At 37.0% G+C, this 18302-nt stretch overlaps 1 pseudogene; it reads right to left on the bottom strand.

Moving 5' to 3' along the window:
- Positions 1–13517: 13517 nt before the first annotated feature.
- LOC114029018 lies at positions 13518–17391 on the bottom strand (annotated as a pseudogene).
- Between the last annotated feature and the right edge of the window lie 911 nt (positions 17392–18302).

The raw sequence follows: 18302 nt of genomic DNA on the forward strand, positions 1-18302 counted from the left end.
GTAAGCAGTAAATTTCTATAGCTGTCCCATATTTACCTCTAACAACCATAAAATAGTGCTCCAGAACAAATCGTGGAACAGTGGAGCCAGCAGAAAGTTGTGGTGGAAAAATAGTCTTTTTGCCCAGGAGACTTGGAAGATTGGCAGGAAAGGTCCATCTCATTCAGTGAAAAGGGGAGTGCAGTCCAGGCCAGGAAGCATCCTGACAAGCCAGCAGCAAATCCTACCTAGGCAAGCCAGTGGGAGATCCCGAGGCCCAGTGTGGTGGAACAGGCAAACACTAACACTATGACCTCCCACTTGCCTTAGCATACTCAGGGACTAGCAGGCTCCTGCTCCAAGAACCACCACATGCCTCAGCACAGCCCAGGGCAAACAGGTACCCTCTAGCAGTCAGACCTCCACATACTTCGTGGTAGCCCTGGAGAAATGCAGAAAAAACCCCACCAACCCTCAGAATACACCAGACACCACCACTAGGACCCCTGATCAGCACCAGGTAAGCTGCCGGACCCATAGCTCCTCAAGCAGTGCCAGGCACCCCCTCAACACAGCACCAGACACAAGGATCCCTCGTGTGCCTCAAGGCAACATCAGCACAACACCAGATAAATAGCCAGGATCTGGAGTCACTGGAACAAGAAGATTGAGACAGAGTCCATTCCACTCAGAGAGAAGACATTAAATTTAAAAGAAAGTAAAAAAGTCAAAAAAAAAAAGATGAGAAAAAAAAACAACAACCAAAAAAAGAATCTGACCATAGAAAGCTGTGATGACAGGGAAGACCCAAACACAAGCTCAGAAGAGGACAACAATGTCAAAATATCATGGGTGAAACCCCAAAGGAAAACAGGAAGTCATCTCAAGTCCAGAAAGAAATTATGGAAGAGTTTGAAAAAGACCTTAAAAGTAATATAGAAGAAGTAGAAGAAAAGAGGGAAAAGAAATGAGAGGAATGCAAGAGAATTGTGGGAAAAGAGTCAAGCTTGGAAAACTGCTTAAAAAGTAGAGTTTCCCAAATGGCAAAGGAGATACAAAAATCCACTGACAAAAACAATACCTTAAAGAGTACAACTTTTCCAATGGAAAAGAAAGTCCAACACTTAATTGAGGAAAACAATGCCTTGAAACTAAGAATTAGGCAAGTGGAAGCTAATGCCTCTTGGAGACAAGAATCAATCAAACAAAATCAAAAGAATGAAAACAATAGAAGAAAATGTAAAATATCTCATAGCAAAAACAACTAAACTGGGAAATAGATCCAGAAGAGACCATATCAGAATCATTGAACTATAACCAGAGGGCAAAGTGGCATCAAAAAAATCCACTAATCATCTTAGGAAAGAAACCCCAAAATAAAAACTCCAAGAAACATTATAGCCAAATTTCTGAACTATCAGGTCAAGGAAAAAGTACAAGTGTCCAGAAAAAAAATTCAAATATTGGGAGTCAGAATCAAGATTACACAGGATTTGGCAGCTGCAATATTAAAGGATTGAAGGTTATAGAATATGATATTCTGGAATGCAAAGGAGCTAGGACTACAATCAAGAATAACTCACCTGGAAAAATTAAACTTAATACATCAAGGGAAAAAAGGTCATTCAACAAAATGGAAGGATTTCAAGTTTTCATAAGGAGAAGACCAGAACTAAACCAAAAAACAATTTGTCTCCAACATCAAGATCCAAGATAAGCCTAAAAAGGTAAAAAGGGAAAAGAAAAAATAAGCGATTCAAAAGAGCTAAACTATTTACACCCCTACACAGGAAAATAATACTTGTAATTCTTAAAAATTGTATCACTAATAGTACAGTTAAAAGTCATATACATAGACAAAGGGCATGGGTATAAGGTAAATTTGATGGAATGATATAAAAAAAATTAGGGGATAAGAAAGAGGAGTACAATGGGTGCAGAAGGAAGAGAGTGGTCAAATGGGGTAAATTATCTCACATGAAGAGGCATGAAAGACCTATTACAGTGGAAGGGAAGATGGGAGGATGGGCAATGAGCACTGCTTGAACCTTACTCTCATCAGTATTGGCTCAAAGGGGGAATAATATACACAATCAGTTGAATATAGAAATCTATCTTACCTGACAGGGAAGTAGGAGGAGAGGAGATCAAATAAGAAGGGGTGGGGACTGGCAGAAGGGAGGAGGAAGAATAGGATGAAGGGAAATACACAGGTAATACTCATAACTGTGAATGTGAATGGGATAAACTCTCCCATAAAATGGAAGTGGATAGCAGAGTGGAAGCTACAATATGTTAGGAATACTCTACTTATCAGATCTATGGGGAGGGGAAGAATTCATGACCAAACGAGATAGAGAACATTACAAAATTTAAAATAGATGATTTTGATTCTATTAAATTTAAAAGCTTTTGTACAAACAAAACCAGTGCAACTAAGATTAGAAGGAAAGCAGAAAGCTAGGAAACAATCTTTACAGCAAGTGTCTCTGATAAAGGTCTCATTGCTCTAATATATAGAGAACTGAGTCAAATTTATAAGAATTCAAGCATTTTCCCTTATTTTCACTTTACTTTTTTTCATATTTCCCCCACACTTTTGTTCTATTTCTTCTTTCACAACATGATTACTATGGGAATGTTTTAACATGATTGAACATATATAACCTATACCATATTGCTTACCATTTTAAGAAGAGTGTAGGTAAGGGAGGGAGAAAATTTTGGAACTCAAAATTTCATTAAAATGCATGTTATAAATTGCCTTTATATATAATTAGAAAAATACTATTTTTTTAAGTGAGGCAATTGGGGTTAAGTAACTTGCACAAGGTCACACAGCTAGTATGTGTCAAGTGTTTGGTTGGAGGCTGGACTTAAACTCAGGTCCTCCTGACTTCAGGGCTGGTGCTCTATCCACTGTGCCACCTAGCTGCCCCTGAAAAATACTATTTTTAAAAAAGAGTATGTGGTACAGAATCATATGATCAGTGATGGAAGGAAGAATTTCCTTGTACTGGAGTTCCTTTAACCAATGAAATCAAAATCCCCTTCCTAATCCCTAACTTTGTCATGAACAACACACTGTGGTGGCCTCTTTGCTGTTTATCTGTGAAACTTGGACAGTCTACCAGCACCACACCAGGAAATTTAGTTGCTTTCCTTTGAGTTGTCTTAGGAAGATTCTGAAGATCACTTGGCAGGATAGGCTACAAGACATTGAGGTCCTTTCTCAAACTAAACTGCCAAGCATTCAAATTCTATTGCAGAGAGCTCAACTCTGATGGGTTGGCCACGTTGTTCAAATGTGTATCTGTGTTGGGTGATATGATACCTGACATGTGTTTTATATAATTTTTCACATAGCTATTTATTGGTGGCATGAAATCACATCTCATATCCTATGACTTCAAATAACTAGTTAGTAATTAAAACATATCAAGAATACGATGTTCTTTTCTGGATTGTTATTTGTCTTTTGTCATGGGGTGATGTCTTGACTAGCACACGAATCAGATTTAAGTGAGGCAAAGTTGCACAAGGTTGCCTCACTTTCTCTTCCAGAGTCAGAGGTCAAGTGGCAAGACAAAAGTCAAGATGACTGGAGATGGCCTGAGATGCAGTGGAGGACCTTGGCATCTTCTTTGGTGTTTGACCAAGGTGATTTTTACTGGACTATAGGCACTGTTCATGCTTCTTGGAGCCACAGCTGAAAGTTGGGTGGCAGGTAGACACCAAAGGTAGGTGAGCAGCCCTGAAAAGAGCTCAGCAATCTCTCACACCAGTGGTGCTAGTCCTCCCTCAACACCTCTTACACCCTGTACTAAACTCAGGAACATGTTGAAATAAATCCAAAGGATGATAAACAGAATGACAAGAAATGTTAATCCCAAGTCATATGAAGATGAGCTGTTTAGCCTAGTAAGAGAAACCTCAGAGTGGAAATGATTGCTGGCTTCAAATATTTGAAGGCTTTCATTTAGAAGAGTTATTACTCAACTTTTTAGGTGTTTTAAAGACACCCAACTCCTTATGGACACCTTAGAGGCACCTGGGATGAAATATATTTCTTTAGATATACCTTCAGTCTCTAAATTGGGTTATTAATTGACTAATACATTGTGGGGCTGGCTTTTTACATCAGTGTTGTCAAACTCATTTTGAAATAGGTGCCACTACAGTATAAATAAGGATACCTATGTGCTTCACTGACTTAGAAAACCACATATTAACATTATCTATGTTCTTTTGTATTTGTATTTGTTTCGTTGAATATTTCCTAATTGCATTTTAATCTGATTCAGTTGGCACTCAGGAACGTTGTTGACCATATTGTGGTCGGTAAACCACATGTTTTACACCTCTGCTCTATATCATATATTTGTAATGATTCCCTGTATATTTTTAATGTGCAACTTTTATCCATTGTCCAATCTATTACTTTTCATTTTAGTCTAGCTCAGGGATAGGGAACCTGCAGCCTCAAGGCCACATGTGGATTCTAGGTCCTTTGGTTTGGTCTTTTGATTGAGTTTGTGTTTTATAGAACAAATCATTTTATTAAGGGGATTTGTTCTGTGAAGTTTGGATTCAGTCAAAGGTCCACACTTGAGAACCTCAAGGGCCAAGTGTGGCCTTCAGGCTGCAGGTTCCTCACCCCTGGTCTAGCTGCATAGACTTTATGTTTAAGACTAGTTAAATAAATCGACTGTCACATGTTAAGACCCTTTGATGCCTTAATTAAATTTGGGATTTCATTTAAAATACCCTTTCAATCATAATTTTGAGTTTAAATCATTCAATGAAGTCTGGCCATTAGACTAAAGGTGAAAAGTATTTGCAAATGAAATGACACTGCACAAGAATTGTAGTCAGATCTCCTAAGACAATCTGTTCACATTCTAGGATTGTTTACAAAATATCAAACTTTAGAATATCAAAGTTTAGAATCAAATTATTCCAAAAATTGGAGTGAGTGTAGTATTCCAGGAAAAGCTCTGAGGAAGAGCTAACTGTTGTGGGGGGCAGTTATGTACAAAAAGGGATTTCCTTGATTTTGGACTTAACCTGGGTATCCTTCCTTCCTCCCTATCAACATAATTGACCATATCAATAACAAAATTAACAGAAATCATATGATCATTTATTTCAGTAGATGCAGAAAAAAAAAACTTTTGACAAGATACAGCACTCATTCCTATTAGAAACACTAGAGAGCATAGGAATAAATGGAGTTTTCCTTAAAATAATAAGCAGCATCTATCTAAAACCTCCAGAAAGCATTGTATGTAACGGTGATAAACTAGAAGTATTCACAATAATATCAGGAATGAAACAAGGATTTGCGTTATCACCACTGTTATTCAATATTGTACTAGAAATGTCAGCTTTAGGAATAAGAGAAAGAAATTGAAGGAATTAGAATAGGCAAAGAAGAAACAAAACTATCATTCTTTGCACATGACTTGAAGGTAGACTTAGAGAATCCTCGAGAATCACCTAAAAAAGTACCTTAAATAATTAATAACTTTAGCAAAACCGCAGGATATAAAATAAACCCACATAAATCATCAATATTTCTATACGTTATTAACAAAGACCAACAGCAAGAGATAGAAAGAGAAATTCCATTTAAAATAATCATAAGCAATATAAAATATTTGGGAGGCAACCTGCCAAAACAAATCCAGGAACTATATGAACACAATTAAAAAACAATGTTAATACAAATAAAGTCAAATCTAAATACTTGGGGAAATATCAATTGTTCATCGGTAGGACAAGCTAATACAATAAAAATGACAATCCTACCTATATTAATTTTCTTATTCAGTGCCATGCCAACTACCAACAATTATTTTATAGAGCTAGAAAAAATAATAACAAAATTCCTCTGGAAGAAGAAAAGGTCCAGAATATCAAGGGAATTAATGAAAAGAGGTTCAAGGCAAGGTGGCCTAGCCATGCCAGATCTTAAATTGTATTATAAAGCAGCAATCATCAAAACTACTTGGTTAAGAAATAGACTGGTGGGGGCAGCTAGGTGACACAATGGATAGAGCACCGGCCCTGAAGTCAGGAGGACCTGAGTTCAAATCTGGTCTCAGACACTTGACACTTACTAGCTGTGTGACCCTGGGCAAGTCACTTAACCCCAACTGCCTAAAAAGAAAGAAAGAAAGAAAGAAATAGAGTGGTGGATCAGTGGAATAGGTTAGATATGCAAGACACAACAGTCAATGACTATAGTGATCTACTATTTGACAAACCCAAAGACACAGCTTCTGGGAGAAGAATTCACTATTTGACAAAAAAATTCTAGGAAAACAGTATGGCAGAAACTAGTTATAGACCAACATCTTATACCATATGCGAAGATAAAGTCAAAATGAGTACACAATTTAGATATAAAAGGTGATATGATAAGTAAATTTGGAGAGCAAGAAATAGTTTACCTGTCGGATCAATGAAAAGGGGAAGAATTTATGATCAAACAAGAGATAGAGATCGTTATGAAATACAAAATGGATAATTTTGATTACATTACATTAAATTAAAAAGGATTTGTAGGAATGAAGTCAATGCAATAAAGATTAGAAGTGAAGTAGAAAAATGGGAAACAATTTTACAGTCAACATCTCTGATAAAGGCCTCAATCTTAAACTATATAGAGAACTGAGTCAAATTTATAAGACAAGTCATTCCCCAATTGATAAATGGTCAAAGGATATGAACAGGCAGTTTTCAGATGAAGAAATTAAAGTAATCTATAGTCATATGAAAAAATACTCTAAATCACTATTTATTAGAGAAATGCAAATCAAAATAATTCTGAGGTACCACATCACATCTATCAGATTGGTTAACATGGGAAAACAGGAAAATGATAAATATTGGAGAAGATGGGATAAAATTAGAGCACTAATGCATTGTTGGTGGAGTTATAAACTGACCCAACCATTTTGGAGAGCAATTTGGAACTATGCCCAAAGGGCTATAAAAATGTACATACCCTTTGACCCAGCAATAGCCCTTCTAGGTCTCTATCCCAAAGAAATCATAAAAATGGGAAAAAGACCCACATGCACAAAAATATTTGTTGCAGTTCTTTCTGTGGTGGCCAAGAATTAGAAATTTAAAGGATACCTATCAAGTGGGGAATGGCTGAATAAGTTGTGGTATATGAATGTAATGGAATATTATTGTTCCATAAGAAATGGTGAACAGGAGGACTTCAGAAAAACCTGAAAGACTTACATGAACTGATGCTGAGTGAGGTGAGCAGAACCAGGAGAACATTGTGTACATTTTGCAATGACCAACTTTGATAAACTTAGCTCTTCTCAGCAATGTAAGCATCTAAGACAATTCCAAAAGACTTACAATAGAAAATGTTATCTACATCCAGAGAAAGAACTATGGAGCCTCAATGTAAATTGAGGCATATTATTTTCTCTCTTTTTTTTGTTTCTTCCTTCATTTGGTTTTTCCCTTTGGTTTTAATTCTTCTTTACAACATGACTAATGTGGAAATATGTCTAATATGATTGAACATGTATAGCCTATACCAAATTGCATGTCATTTGGGAGAGGGAGGAGAGGATGGAGGGAGAGAAAATATAGAAATCAAAGTCTTGTAGAAGTGAATGTTGAAAATAATAAAGAGACAAAGAAAGAAAGATAAAAAGCAAGAAGGAAGGAAGGGAGAAAGGAAGGAAGCAAGGAATGAGAAAAAGAAAAAAAAATCAGGAAAAATTTTACTTTTTACATCACATTGAGTTCCAAAGAATCTTTCATCACATTTTTGCCTTTCTTTGCAGGAGAAAAACTAGCTAAGGAAGCCTACCAATAAAGTAATGACATCTGACAGATTAGAAAACATTTGAAAGCCACAGTTCCCATCTTTCTACAGAGAGGAAGTCATGTGTTCCACCCTGTTCATTTTGTGTTCTCTGGTCTCTTATTCTCATCTTCTTTGATATTTGTCATTTGATCTTAGAGTAAAATATATTTTCTTATATTAATATAACTGTTCTCCTATTTTGTTTTTGTTATGATAAAAAAGGTTGCTATGAATAGTCTCATGTCTATGCTACCTTCGTTTCTGTAATTGATGTGTTTGATATATGTCTCTGTGACCAAGACAGTCTGGATGGTTCATCAGAAAGATATATCACGTCGGGCTGGGAGAGGAATGCAGTTCTGCATGGGTGGTCAGGCCTGAGCAAACCTGGAACAGGCCTTAAAGGACTGAATCACAGGCAGCTATGGAGGTTTCCAGACTTCTGAACCCATGAACACCAAAGACAACTTAGAAGGTCAGTGGGAAAAGTTTGTTTCTGCAGTGATGAGAGAGAAGCTAGGTCCCAATCCTAGTTCCTTGCCCTGGGGGACTGCTGCTTCCTGAGCTTCCAGTCCACAGACTAAGGGAGAATCAAGTGACTGATCAGAGGGGGATTGCAGGGATCTCTTTGCTGGTGCAGGATTCTTTTGTTTTGCCCGTGGTTGAATCTGGGTCACAGTTCTGGGTGGCTGTCTTGGGGTGAGGAGGAGTGTTGGCATGGTGGAGTATGTAGTGGTGGTGGAGAGGAAATCCTCCTCACAATTCCAAGACAGGAAAGAGTGCTTGTGACCACTCATAGACCAGAGCACAGGCCAGAAAAGTAGTAAATAACTCTCCCTTGATCATAGCACCTTGGAAGAACTGAAAATTTACAGGTCCCTGGAAGTATCTCTGAAAACTGCTGTATAAACCCCTGAAGCTTGGGACAGTATATTCTCCATATTGGAAGCAGACCTCTACCTTAACAGTTTATAACTCAAGTAATTGGCTGGGATTATGAGCAAGCAGCACAAAAAGAGTGAGACCATAAAATCTATTTTTTTTGGTAACAAATAAGATCAAAACATACAACCAGAATAAGACAACAAAGTCAAAGCTCCTACATCCAAAGCCTCCAAGAAAAATGTGAATTGGTCCCAGGCCATGGAAGAGCTCAAAAAGGATTTTGAGAGGCAAGTAAGAGAAGTAGAGGAAAAAGTGGAAAGAGAAATGAGATTGATGCAAGAAAATCATGAAAAACAAGTCAACAGCTTGCTAAAGGAGACCCAAAGAAAATACTGAAGAAAATAACACATTAAAGAGTAGACTAACCCAAATGGCAAAAGAGGTCCAAGAAACCAATGAGAAGAATGCTCTAAAAAGCAAAAATGGCCAAATGGAAAAGGAAGTCCAAAAGCTTATTGAAGAAAATATATCCTTAAAAATTAGAATAGAGCAATTAGAAGCTAGTGACTTTATGAGAGATCAAGACACTGTAAAACAAATCCAAAAGAATGAAAAATTAGAAAACAATGTGAAATATCTCACTGGAAAAACAACTGGCCTGGAAAATATATCCAGGAGAGAGAATTTAAAAATTATTGGACTATCTGAAAGCCATGATCAAAAAAAGAGCCTAGACATCATCTTTCAAGAAATTATCAAGGAAAACTGCCCTGATATTTTAGAACCAGAGGGCAAAATAGAAATTGAAACAATCCACCAATCTCCTCCTGAAAGAGATCCCCAAACGAAAACTCCTAGGAATATTGTAGCCAAATTCCAGAGTTCCCAGGTCAAGGAGAAAATATTGCAAGCAGCCAGAAAGAAACAATTCAAGTATTGTGGAAACACAATCAGGATAACACAAGATTTAGCACCTTCTACATTAAGGGACTGCAGGGCATGGAATATAGTATTCTGAAGGGCAAAGGAGATGGGATTACAACCAAGAATCACCTACCCAGCAAAACTGAATATAATCCTTCAGGGGAAAAAGTGGTCATTCAGCGGAATAGAACACTTTCAAACTTTCTTGATGAAAAGACCAGAGCTAAATAGAAAATTTGACTTTCAAATGCAAGAATCAAGTGGAACATGAAGAGGTAAACAGGAAAGAGAAATCGTAAGAGACTTATTAATGTTGGACTGTTTACATTCCTACATGGAAAGATGATATTTGTAACTCATGAGACCTTTGTCAGTATTAGGATATTTGGAGGGAAAAAAATTATATATATGTGTGTGTGTGTGTGTGTGTGTGTGTGTGTGTGTGTATGTGTGTACTGATAGATAGATGGAGAGCACAGGGTGAGTTGAAGATGAAGGGGTCATATCTGGAGAATAAAATTAAGGGGTGAGAGAAGATTATACTGGGAGAAGGAGAAAGGGAGAGGTAGAACAGGGTAAATTATCTAAAAAAACAGAAAAGAAAAGGCTCTTACACTGGAGGGGAAATGGGGGAAGGTGAGAGGGAATGAGTGAATCTTATTCTCGTCAGTTTTGGCTTAAGGAGGAAATAACATACACACACAATTGGGCATGAAAATCTATCTTACCCAGGAAAATAGGAGGGAAGGGGACAAGAGAGCGGGAGGATGATAGAGGGGAGGGCAGATTGGGACAGGGGGTAATCAGAAGCAAATGCTTCTGAGGAGGGACAGGGCCAAAAGAGACAATAGAATAAATGGGGGGCAGATTAGAATTAAGAGAAATAGAGTTAGCTTTTCACAACATGATTACTATGGAAGTGTTTTGCATTACTGCACATGTATAACCTGTATTGAGTTGCTTGCCTTTTCAATGAGGGTGGGTGTGGAGGGAGGAAGGGAGGAAATTTGGAACCCAAAGTTTTAAAAACACATGTTTAAAAATGTTTTCACATGCAACTGGGAAATAAGAAATATAGGAAATAGGGTACAGAAATCTATCCTGCCCTACAGGAAAATAGAAGGGGAAGGGAATAAGAGAATGGGGGAACAGACAGAAGGGAGGACACACTAGGGGATGGAGAATTCAGAATGCATGCCATCTTGGGGTGGGGAGAGGGGCGAGATGGGGTGAAAATCTGGGACTCAAAATATTGTGGAAGTGAATGTTGAAAGCTAAAAATAAATAAATTTTTAAAAATCAAGTTATAAAAAAACTTCAGTAATGTGAAAATATGTTTAATAAGTATGTATATGTATAGTCTACATCAGATTGTGTGCCATCTTGTGGAATGTTGGGGGGAGGAAGGGGGAGAAAAATTTTGAACTCAAAAGCACATGGAAGTGACGGTTGATAAATCAAAATAAATTATTTAAAAACAAAGAAAAACTACCTGCTCATATCATTTGATAAACTATTTATCAATTGGGGAAAGACTTGTATTCTTGTAGATTTGCCAAAGTTCTTTACATATTTGAGATATGAGACCTTTATCTGAGAAACTGGCTATAAAAAATTTCCCCAACTTTTTGCTTTTCTTCTACTGTTGACTACATTTGTGTTACTTGTATGAAACCTTTTTAGTTTAATGTAATCAAAATTATCCATTTTACACCTTACTCTGTTCTGTATCTCATAAATTGTTTGCTTATCTGTAAGTCTGACAAGTAATACATTTCATGTTATTCTGATTTTCTTGTAATATCTCTCTTTTTTCAAGGTCTTCTATTCATTTTGATCTTATCTTGGTAAGTGGTATACTATTTTGGTCAATACAGAATTTCTGCCATACTGTTTTCCAGTTTTCTCAATAACTTTTAGCAAATAATGAATTCTTATCCCAAAAACTTAACACTTTACATATATTAAAGACAAGGTTACCATATATATTTGCTGTTGTGAATTGTTTGTATAATCTGTTCCATTGATCTATCTTTTTATTTCTTAGCTAGTAATAAATAGTTTTGATAATTACTGCCTTATAATACAGTTTAAGATCTGCTAAACTTCGCTCCTTTTTTTTATTATTTTCTTTGACATCTTTGACTTTTTGTTCTTCCAAATGAATTTTGTTATTGTTTTTTCTAATCCAATAAAATATTTTTTAGCAATTTAATTAGGATGGCATTGAATATATAAATCAGTTAAGGTAAAATTGTCATTGTTATTATATTAACCCTGCCTACCCATGAACAATTAATATTTCTCCTGTTTCCTTTTTTTTTCTATTTGTATTCCCAGGGTTTGACTCAGTGTTTGGCTTATTGTAAGTGCTTAAGAAATTATTTTTTTTTCACTCATTCAGTCACTCCTTCTTGAATCTTGTTCCTTTTGATTTTCACATAATTTTTCTTCTGTAATATTTACCTCTTGTGCTTCAAATCAGACATTTACTTTTCAAATAAACTACCAACATTTTCCAAAATACTCTATTGTTTGCCTTTTTATTTTTTCTCTGAATCCACCACTTATTTTCTAACATCTATCCATATTTCTTTCTAAACTTTTAGTTATTTTATTGCTCTTCTGATTATTTTGATGTTCTTCCACTTACTGTTTCTCATCTAGTCTACATATTGTAGTTTGCATTCAATCCCAGAGGCAACAAGGAGTTACTAAAGCTTTCTGAGTAGGAGAGTGACATGGCAAGGCATGTTCCTTATGTACAGTAATTTGACAACTGTGTGATGAATGGAGGATGGATTCTTGAGGAGGGAAGCCCTGAGTCCTGAAAACTAATTAAAAGAGCATTAAAATAAGCCAGAAGTTTGGGGAGAGTGTGAACTAGGTAAATGGCCATGTAAGTGGAGAAAAGGTTAAAGAAAGAACATTTCCATATACAAAGAAGAGTACAGAGGGTAAAACCAACTGTGGATCTCTATGTCATGCAGCCTATTGTAAACCACATATGTGTGTGTGTGTGTGTATAACTATATATGTATGTATGTATGTATGTATGTATGTGTGTATAATTAATTGAGCATGTTACTTTATTTTTTAATTTATTCTATTTTTAATTTATGGAATAAAGCAAGAATTTCCATAACAAAGTGTGATTAAAAAGAGATGATTACAAATGAAACTGCAAATCTATTATGTATGACTTGCTATTACATTTAAATATATAAAAAATTATGTCACTTTCTTTTTTTTCTTTTTATTCTTTTTTTCTTCCATCCCCCTTACCCTAGAGATGGCTACCATTAGACACAAATAGGAATATATGCAGGAATTTCCATGGTTTCCTAATATTATTGAGCTTATCACTTCTTATAGCACAGTAGTATTTCATCACAAACATATAACAAAAATTCATGTTATTTAAAAAAAGGAAAGACACGTTATTAACCTCCAGGGGTACCTCTAGAAACCTTAGGTTAAGATAAACTCTGTCTTTCTCTAATGGATGAAAACTGTCTGTGTGAATTTGAGTTGGAAAAAAGAAAATCATATGTGATATAAATTATTTATTTGTATTTCATAAGTAGTACACCAAAAGCTACCAAAGAGGTCAGGGAATTATATTATATTGAATTCTTGAATATGCCTCAAAATGATAAAAATGTACTGATATTGATAATGTCAAAGTCAATTCTGGGGACTTTCTGCTCATTTTGATGAGTGATTCATCTGTAGCCATCCACATAAATATAGCAACCCATAAACCAACAAAATAACATATATGTGTGTGTATAAATACACATATTTATGCATATGTGTATATATGCATATATATATGAGATTTGTCATTTATGAATGAATTAGGTTCAACAACGTTAAGAAAGGATTATATTTTATGCTTTATTCCTAAACAAAGCATTCTCTTCATTACTATTCTTGCAGCCTCTTTTATCTGCTTATTCCATAGACTGTATATAATGGGGTTCAGAAAAGGAGTTATTATGGAATAGAATATTGAAAGGATTATATCTTTAAGGGACCCAGAATCTGAAGGTGGTTGTAGGTTCACATAGGAGGATGAAATGAGGAAAAAAGAAACCACAATGATGTGAGGGACACAAGTAGAGAAAGCTTTTCTTTGGTCTTCTTTCACCGGAAATCTGAGCACAGTGGAAAATATGCTGATGTACAATGCAGTGATGAAGGCAAAGCAACCAAGTCCAATCACCAGAACAGAGCCAAGTAAAGATAATGTATTGCTGAATGTCTCTGAGCAAGAGATCTTGAGGAGAGAGGGGATATCACAGAAGAACTGGTGGATCACATTGGATTGGCAGAAAGACAAATGAAATGTGTAACCAGTATGGAAACTTGCATACAAAAGGCCAGTGAACAAGCACGTTAAGGTCATCTGCATGCAGATCCAGGGACTCATGATCACTGGATAGAGAAGTGGGTGGCATATGGCTACGTAACGATCACAGGCCATGACAGTGAGCAAAGTAAACTCAACATGTACCATGAAATTTACTAGAAATATCTGAGCTGCACATCCAGTAACAGATTACTCTGTTGTTCCCCAGGGAGTTAATGGATGCCTGAGGAACAGTTATTTTTTTATTAATAAATTTATTTATTTTTAATTTTCAACATTCACTTCCACAAGATTTTGAGTTCCGAATTTTCACCCCATCTCACCCCTCCCCCCACCCCAAGATGGCATGCATTCTGAATACCCCTTCCTTTAATCTGACTTCTCTTCTATCTCTCCCCTACTTCTGCTATCCCCTTCCCCTTCTATTTTCCTGTAGGGCAGGATAGATTTCTGTACCCATTTCCTGTATTTCTTATTTCCCAGTTGCATGTGAAAATATTTTTTTAAACATGTGTTTTTAAAACTTTGGGTTCCAAATTTTCTCCCTTCCTCCCTCCCCACCCACCCTCATTGAAAAAGCAAGCAAATCAATATAGGTTATACATGTTCAGTTATGCTAAACACTTCCATAGTAGACAAGCTGTGAAAAACTAACTCTTTTTCCCTTAATCCTATCCTGCCCTTCTCCATTTATTCTATTCTTTCTTTTGACCCTGTCTCTCCTCAGAAGTATTTGCTTCTGATTACCCTCTTTCCCAACCCGCCCTCCTCTCTATCATCCCCCTACTCTCTTATCCCCTTTCTCCCCTATTTTCCTGTAGGGTAAGACAGATTTCCATACCCAATTGAGTGTATATGTTGTTCCATCCTTAAGTCAAATCCTATGAGAATAAGATTCACATATTCCCTCTCACCTTCCCCCGTTTCCCCTCCAGTGTAAAAGCCTTTTCTTTTCTGTTTTTGTGAGATAATTTACCCTGTTCTACCTCTCCCCTTCTCCTTCTATCTGTATAATCCTCTCTCACCCCTTAATTTTATTCTCCAGATATGACCCCTTCATCTTCAACTCACCCTGTGCCATCTCTCTCTCTCTCTCTCTCTCTCTCTCTCTCTCTCTATCTATCTATCTATAGATAGATAGATATATGTATATATATATATACATACATACATAATACTGACAAAGGTCTCATGAGTTACAAATATCATCTTTCCATGCAGGAATGTAAATAGTTCAACCTTAATAAGTCTCTTATGATTTCTCTTTCCTGTTTACCTCTTCATGTTCCACTTGAGTCTTGTATTTGAAAGTCAAATTTTCTATTCAGCTCTGGTCTTTTCATCAAGAATGCTTGAAAGTCCTCTGTTTCACTGAATGACCATCTTTTCCCCTGAAGGATTATATTCAGTTTTGCTGGGTAGGTGATTCTTGGTTTTAATCCTATCTCCTTTGCCCGCTGGAATATTATATTCCATGTCCTGCAGTCCCTTAATGTAGAACCTGCTAAATCTTGTGTTATCCTGATTGTGTTTCCACAATATTTGAATTGTTTCCTTTTAGCTGCTTGCAATATTTCCTCCTTGACCTGAGAACTCTGGAATTTGGCTACAACATTCCTCAGAGTTTCCCTTCGAGGATCTCTTTCAGGAGGAGATTGGTGGATTGTTTCAATTTCTATTTTGCCCTCTGGATCTAAAATATCAGGGCAGTTTTTCTTGATCATTTCTTGAAAGATGATGTCTAAGCTCTTTTTTTGATCATGGCTTTCAGATAGTCTAATAATTTTTAAATGATCTCTCCTGGATCTATTTTCCAGGTCAGTTGCTTTTCCAATGAGATATTTCACATTGTTTTCTAATTTTTCATTCTTTTGGATTTGTTTTACAGTGTCTTGATTTTTCATAAAGTCATTAGCTTCTAATTGCACTATTCTAATTTTTAAGGAAGTATTTTCTCCAGTAATCTTTTGGACTTCCTTTTCCATTTGGCCAATTTTGCTTTTTAGGGTATTCTTGTCCTCATTGACTTTTTGGACCTCTTTTGCCTTTTGGGCTAGGCTATTTTTTAAGGAGTTATTTTCTTCAGTATTTTTTGGGGTCTCCTTTAGCAAGCTGTTGATTTGTTTTTCATGATTTTCTTGCATCACTCTCATTTCTCTTCCAAGTTTTTCCTCTACTTCTCTAACTTGCTTCTCAAAATCCCTTTTGAGCTCTTCCAAGGCCTGGGACTGATTCATATTTTTCTTGGAGGCTTTGGATATAGGAGCTTTGACTTTGTTTTCTCCTTCTGTTCGTATGTTTTGATCTTCTTTGTCACCAAAGTAAGATAATATAGTCTGACTCTTTTTGCACTGCTTACTCATTATCCTGGCCAATTACTTGAGTTTTAAACTCTTTGTTAAGCTAAGACTCTGCTTCCAATGTGGAGAATGTACTGTCCCAAGCTTCAGGGGTTTGTACAGCTGTTTTCAGAGATAGTTCTAGGGACCTATAAAATTTCAGTTCTTCCAAGGTGGTATGATAAGGGGCAAGGTGTTTCCTCTCTACCACCCCAACAAGCTCCACCATGCCAGCACTCCTCCTCACCACAGGACACCCCCCTCAGAACTGTGACCCAGATCCAAGCACGGGCAAAGCAAGAGATTCCTGACTCAGCACTGGCAAAGAGATCCCTGCAATCCCCCTCTGATCAGCCACTCGATTCCCTCTCAGTCTGTGGGCTGGGAGCTCAGGAGGCAGCCGCTGCCCCAGAGGCCACACTCAGGACTGGCACCTGAGACCTAGCTCCTTCTCTCACCACAGTCACAGACTCTTCCCACTGACCTTCCAAGTTGTCTTTAGTTTTACTGGGTTGAGAAGTCTAGAAACTGCCACAGCTGCCCGTGATTCAGTCCTCTGAGGCCTGCTCCAGGGTTGCTGCAGCCTACATGCCCACACCACACTGTGCTCCTCTCCCTGCCCTGCATGATATACCTTTCTGATCAACCATCCAGGTTGTCTTGGGCTGGAAATTTGTGTCACACTGTCTTTTTGTGGGTTCTGCTGTTTTAGAATTTGCTTAGATTGAATTTTTTACAGGTATTTGGAGGGGTTTGGGGGAGAGTTCAAGCAAGTCACTTCTTTCTCTCTGCCATCTTGGCTCTGACCCCAGAATAATTATTGATATGAAGCAGGCATCTACAACAGACAGATCACTAAGGAAAAAGTACTTGGGGGTGTGTGGAGTCTTCTGTCAAAGGTGGCGATGATGACAATGAGGAGATTCCCTATCAAGCCTGCTGAATAAAAAAGAAAAAAAAATCAAAGAGTGTAAGATCTTCAGCTCTCGGGTGTCAGAAAATCCTAAGAGGAGAAATTCAGTCACAGTGGTGGTAAAGTTAGACATTTTCTGATTCTTTTGCCCAGCGAATGACCTAGGGAGCCAAGGAGAAATCAATCAGTCCCTCATTCAGTGATTACTAAAGACACAATATATTCAAAGGCTAGAAGAAATTATTCCATTTTTAATCATTACTTCAGAAGACCTTGACAAGCAGCAGATCCCTTGTTATGTACTGGCTATGTGACCCTGGGCAAGTTCAGTTACCTCTCAAGTAAACTCTCTAAGATTATTGTGGGAGATGAAGACCTACACTACTAAAGGAAGTTTCTGCACCTGGGAATTCCATCTGTTAAAGAATTTAATGCTTAAGGAAGGAAAGTAATTTTACCAATGACCCCACATTGACTTCCTTTTTTATCTAATGTATTAATTATCTGTGAGTGAATACATCAGCACAGACAATCTGACCTAGGCCAGAAGCCACCACTGAAAATGATGATCTTTAATTTTTTAATGTCCTCCATTATGTGGTCTTAGCCTTTCTTTATATGCCTTTCTCATGGTCATTTCATCTTTATTAATAGCTCTGAGCAGCCTTGAAGAAAAAGTAAGAAATTTAAAAGGTCATAGTTTCAAAATTGCTTGCTTATTTGGTTGGTTGTCCTTCATTCACAACTACCACCAAATGACATCACCATGTTAGAGGTTAGAGTCCAGTTACAATGCTGTGACTGATCAGACCAATACGAGCCCTGAATGCTCTACCATAGGTTGGGCACAAATGGTCCATGTGAACATTTGGAGTGGTTTCTCTAAATTTGTGCATCTCATGTTTCTTTTGAGCTATTTCAATTCTACTTTGCTTATAGAGCACAGCCTCTTCTCTGATGTGGGCATGCCATGCTGAGTGGTTCTGTGCCAGTGTCTCCCATGTTACACAATCAATTCCAAAGTTCTTAAGAGAGACCCTGAGA

The sequence above is a fragment of the Vombatus ursinus genome, unplaced genomic scaffold (assembly GCF_900497805.2).
Source record: "Vombatus ursinus unplaced genomic scaffold, bare-nosed wombat genome assembly UNPS02005069.1, whole genome shotgun sequence".
Classification (NCBI taxonomy): Eukaryota; Metazoa; Chordata; class Mammalia; order Diprotodontia; family Vombatidae; genus Vombatus; species Vombatus ursinus.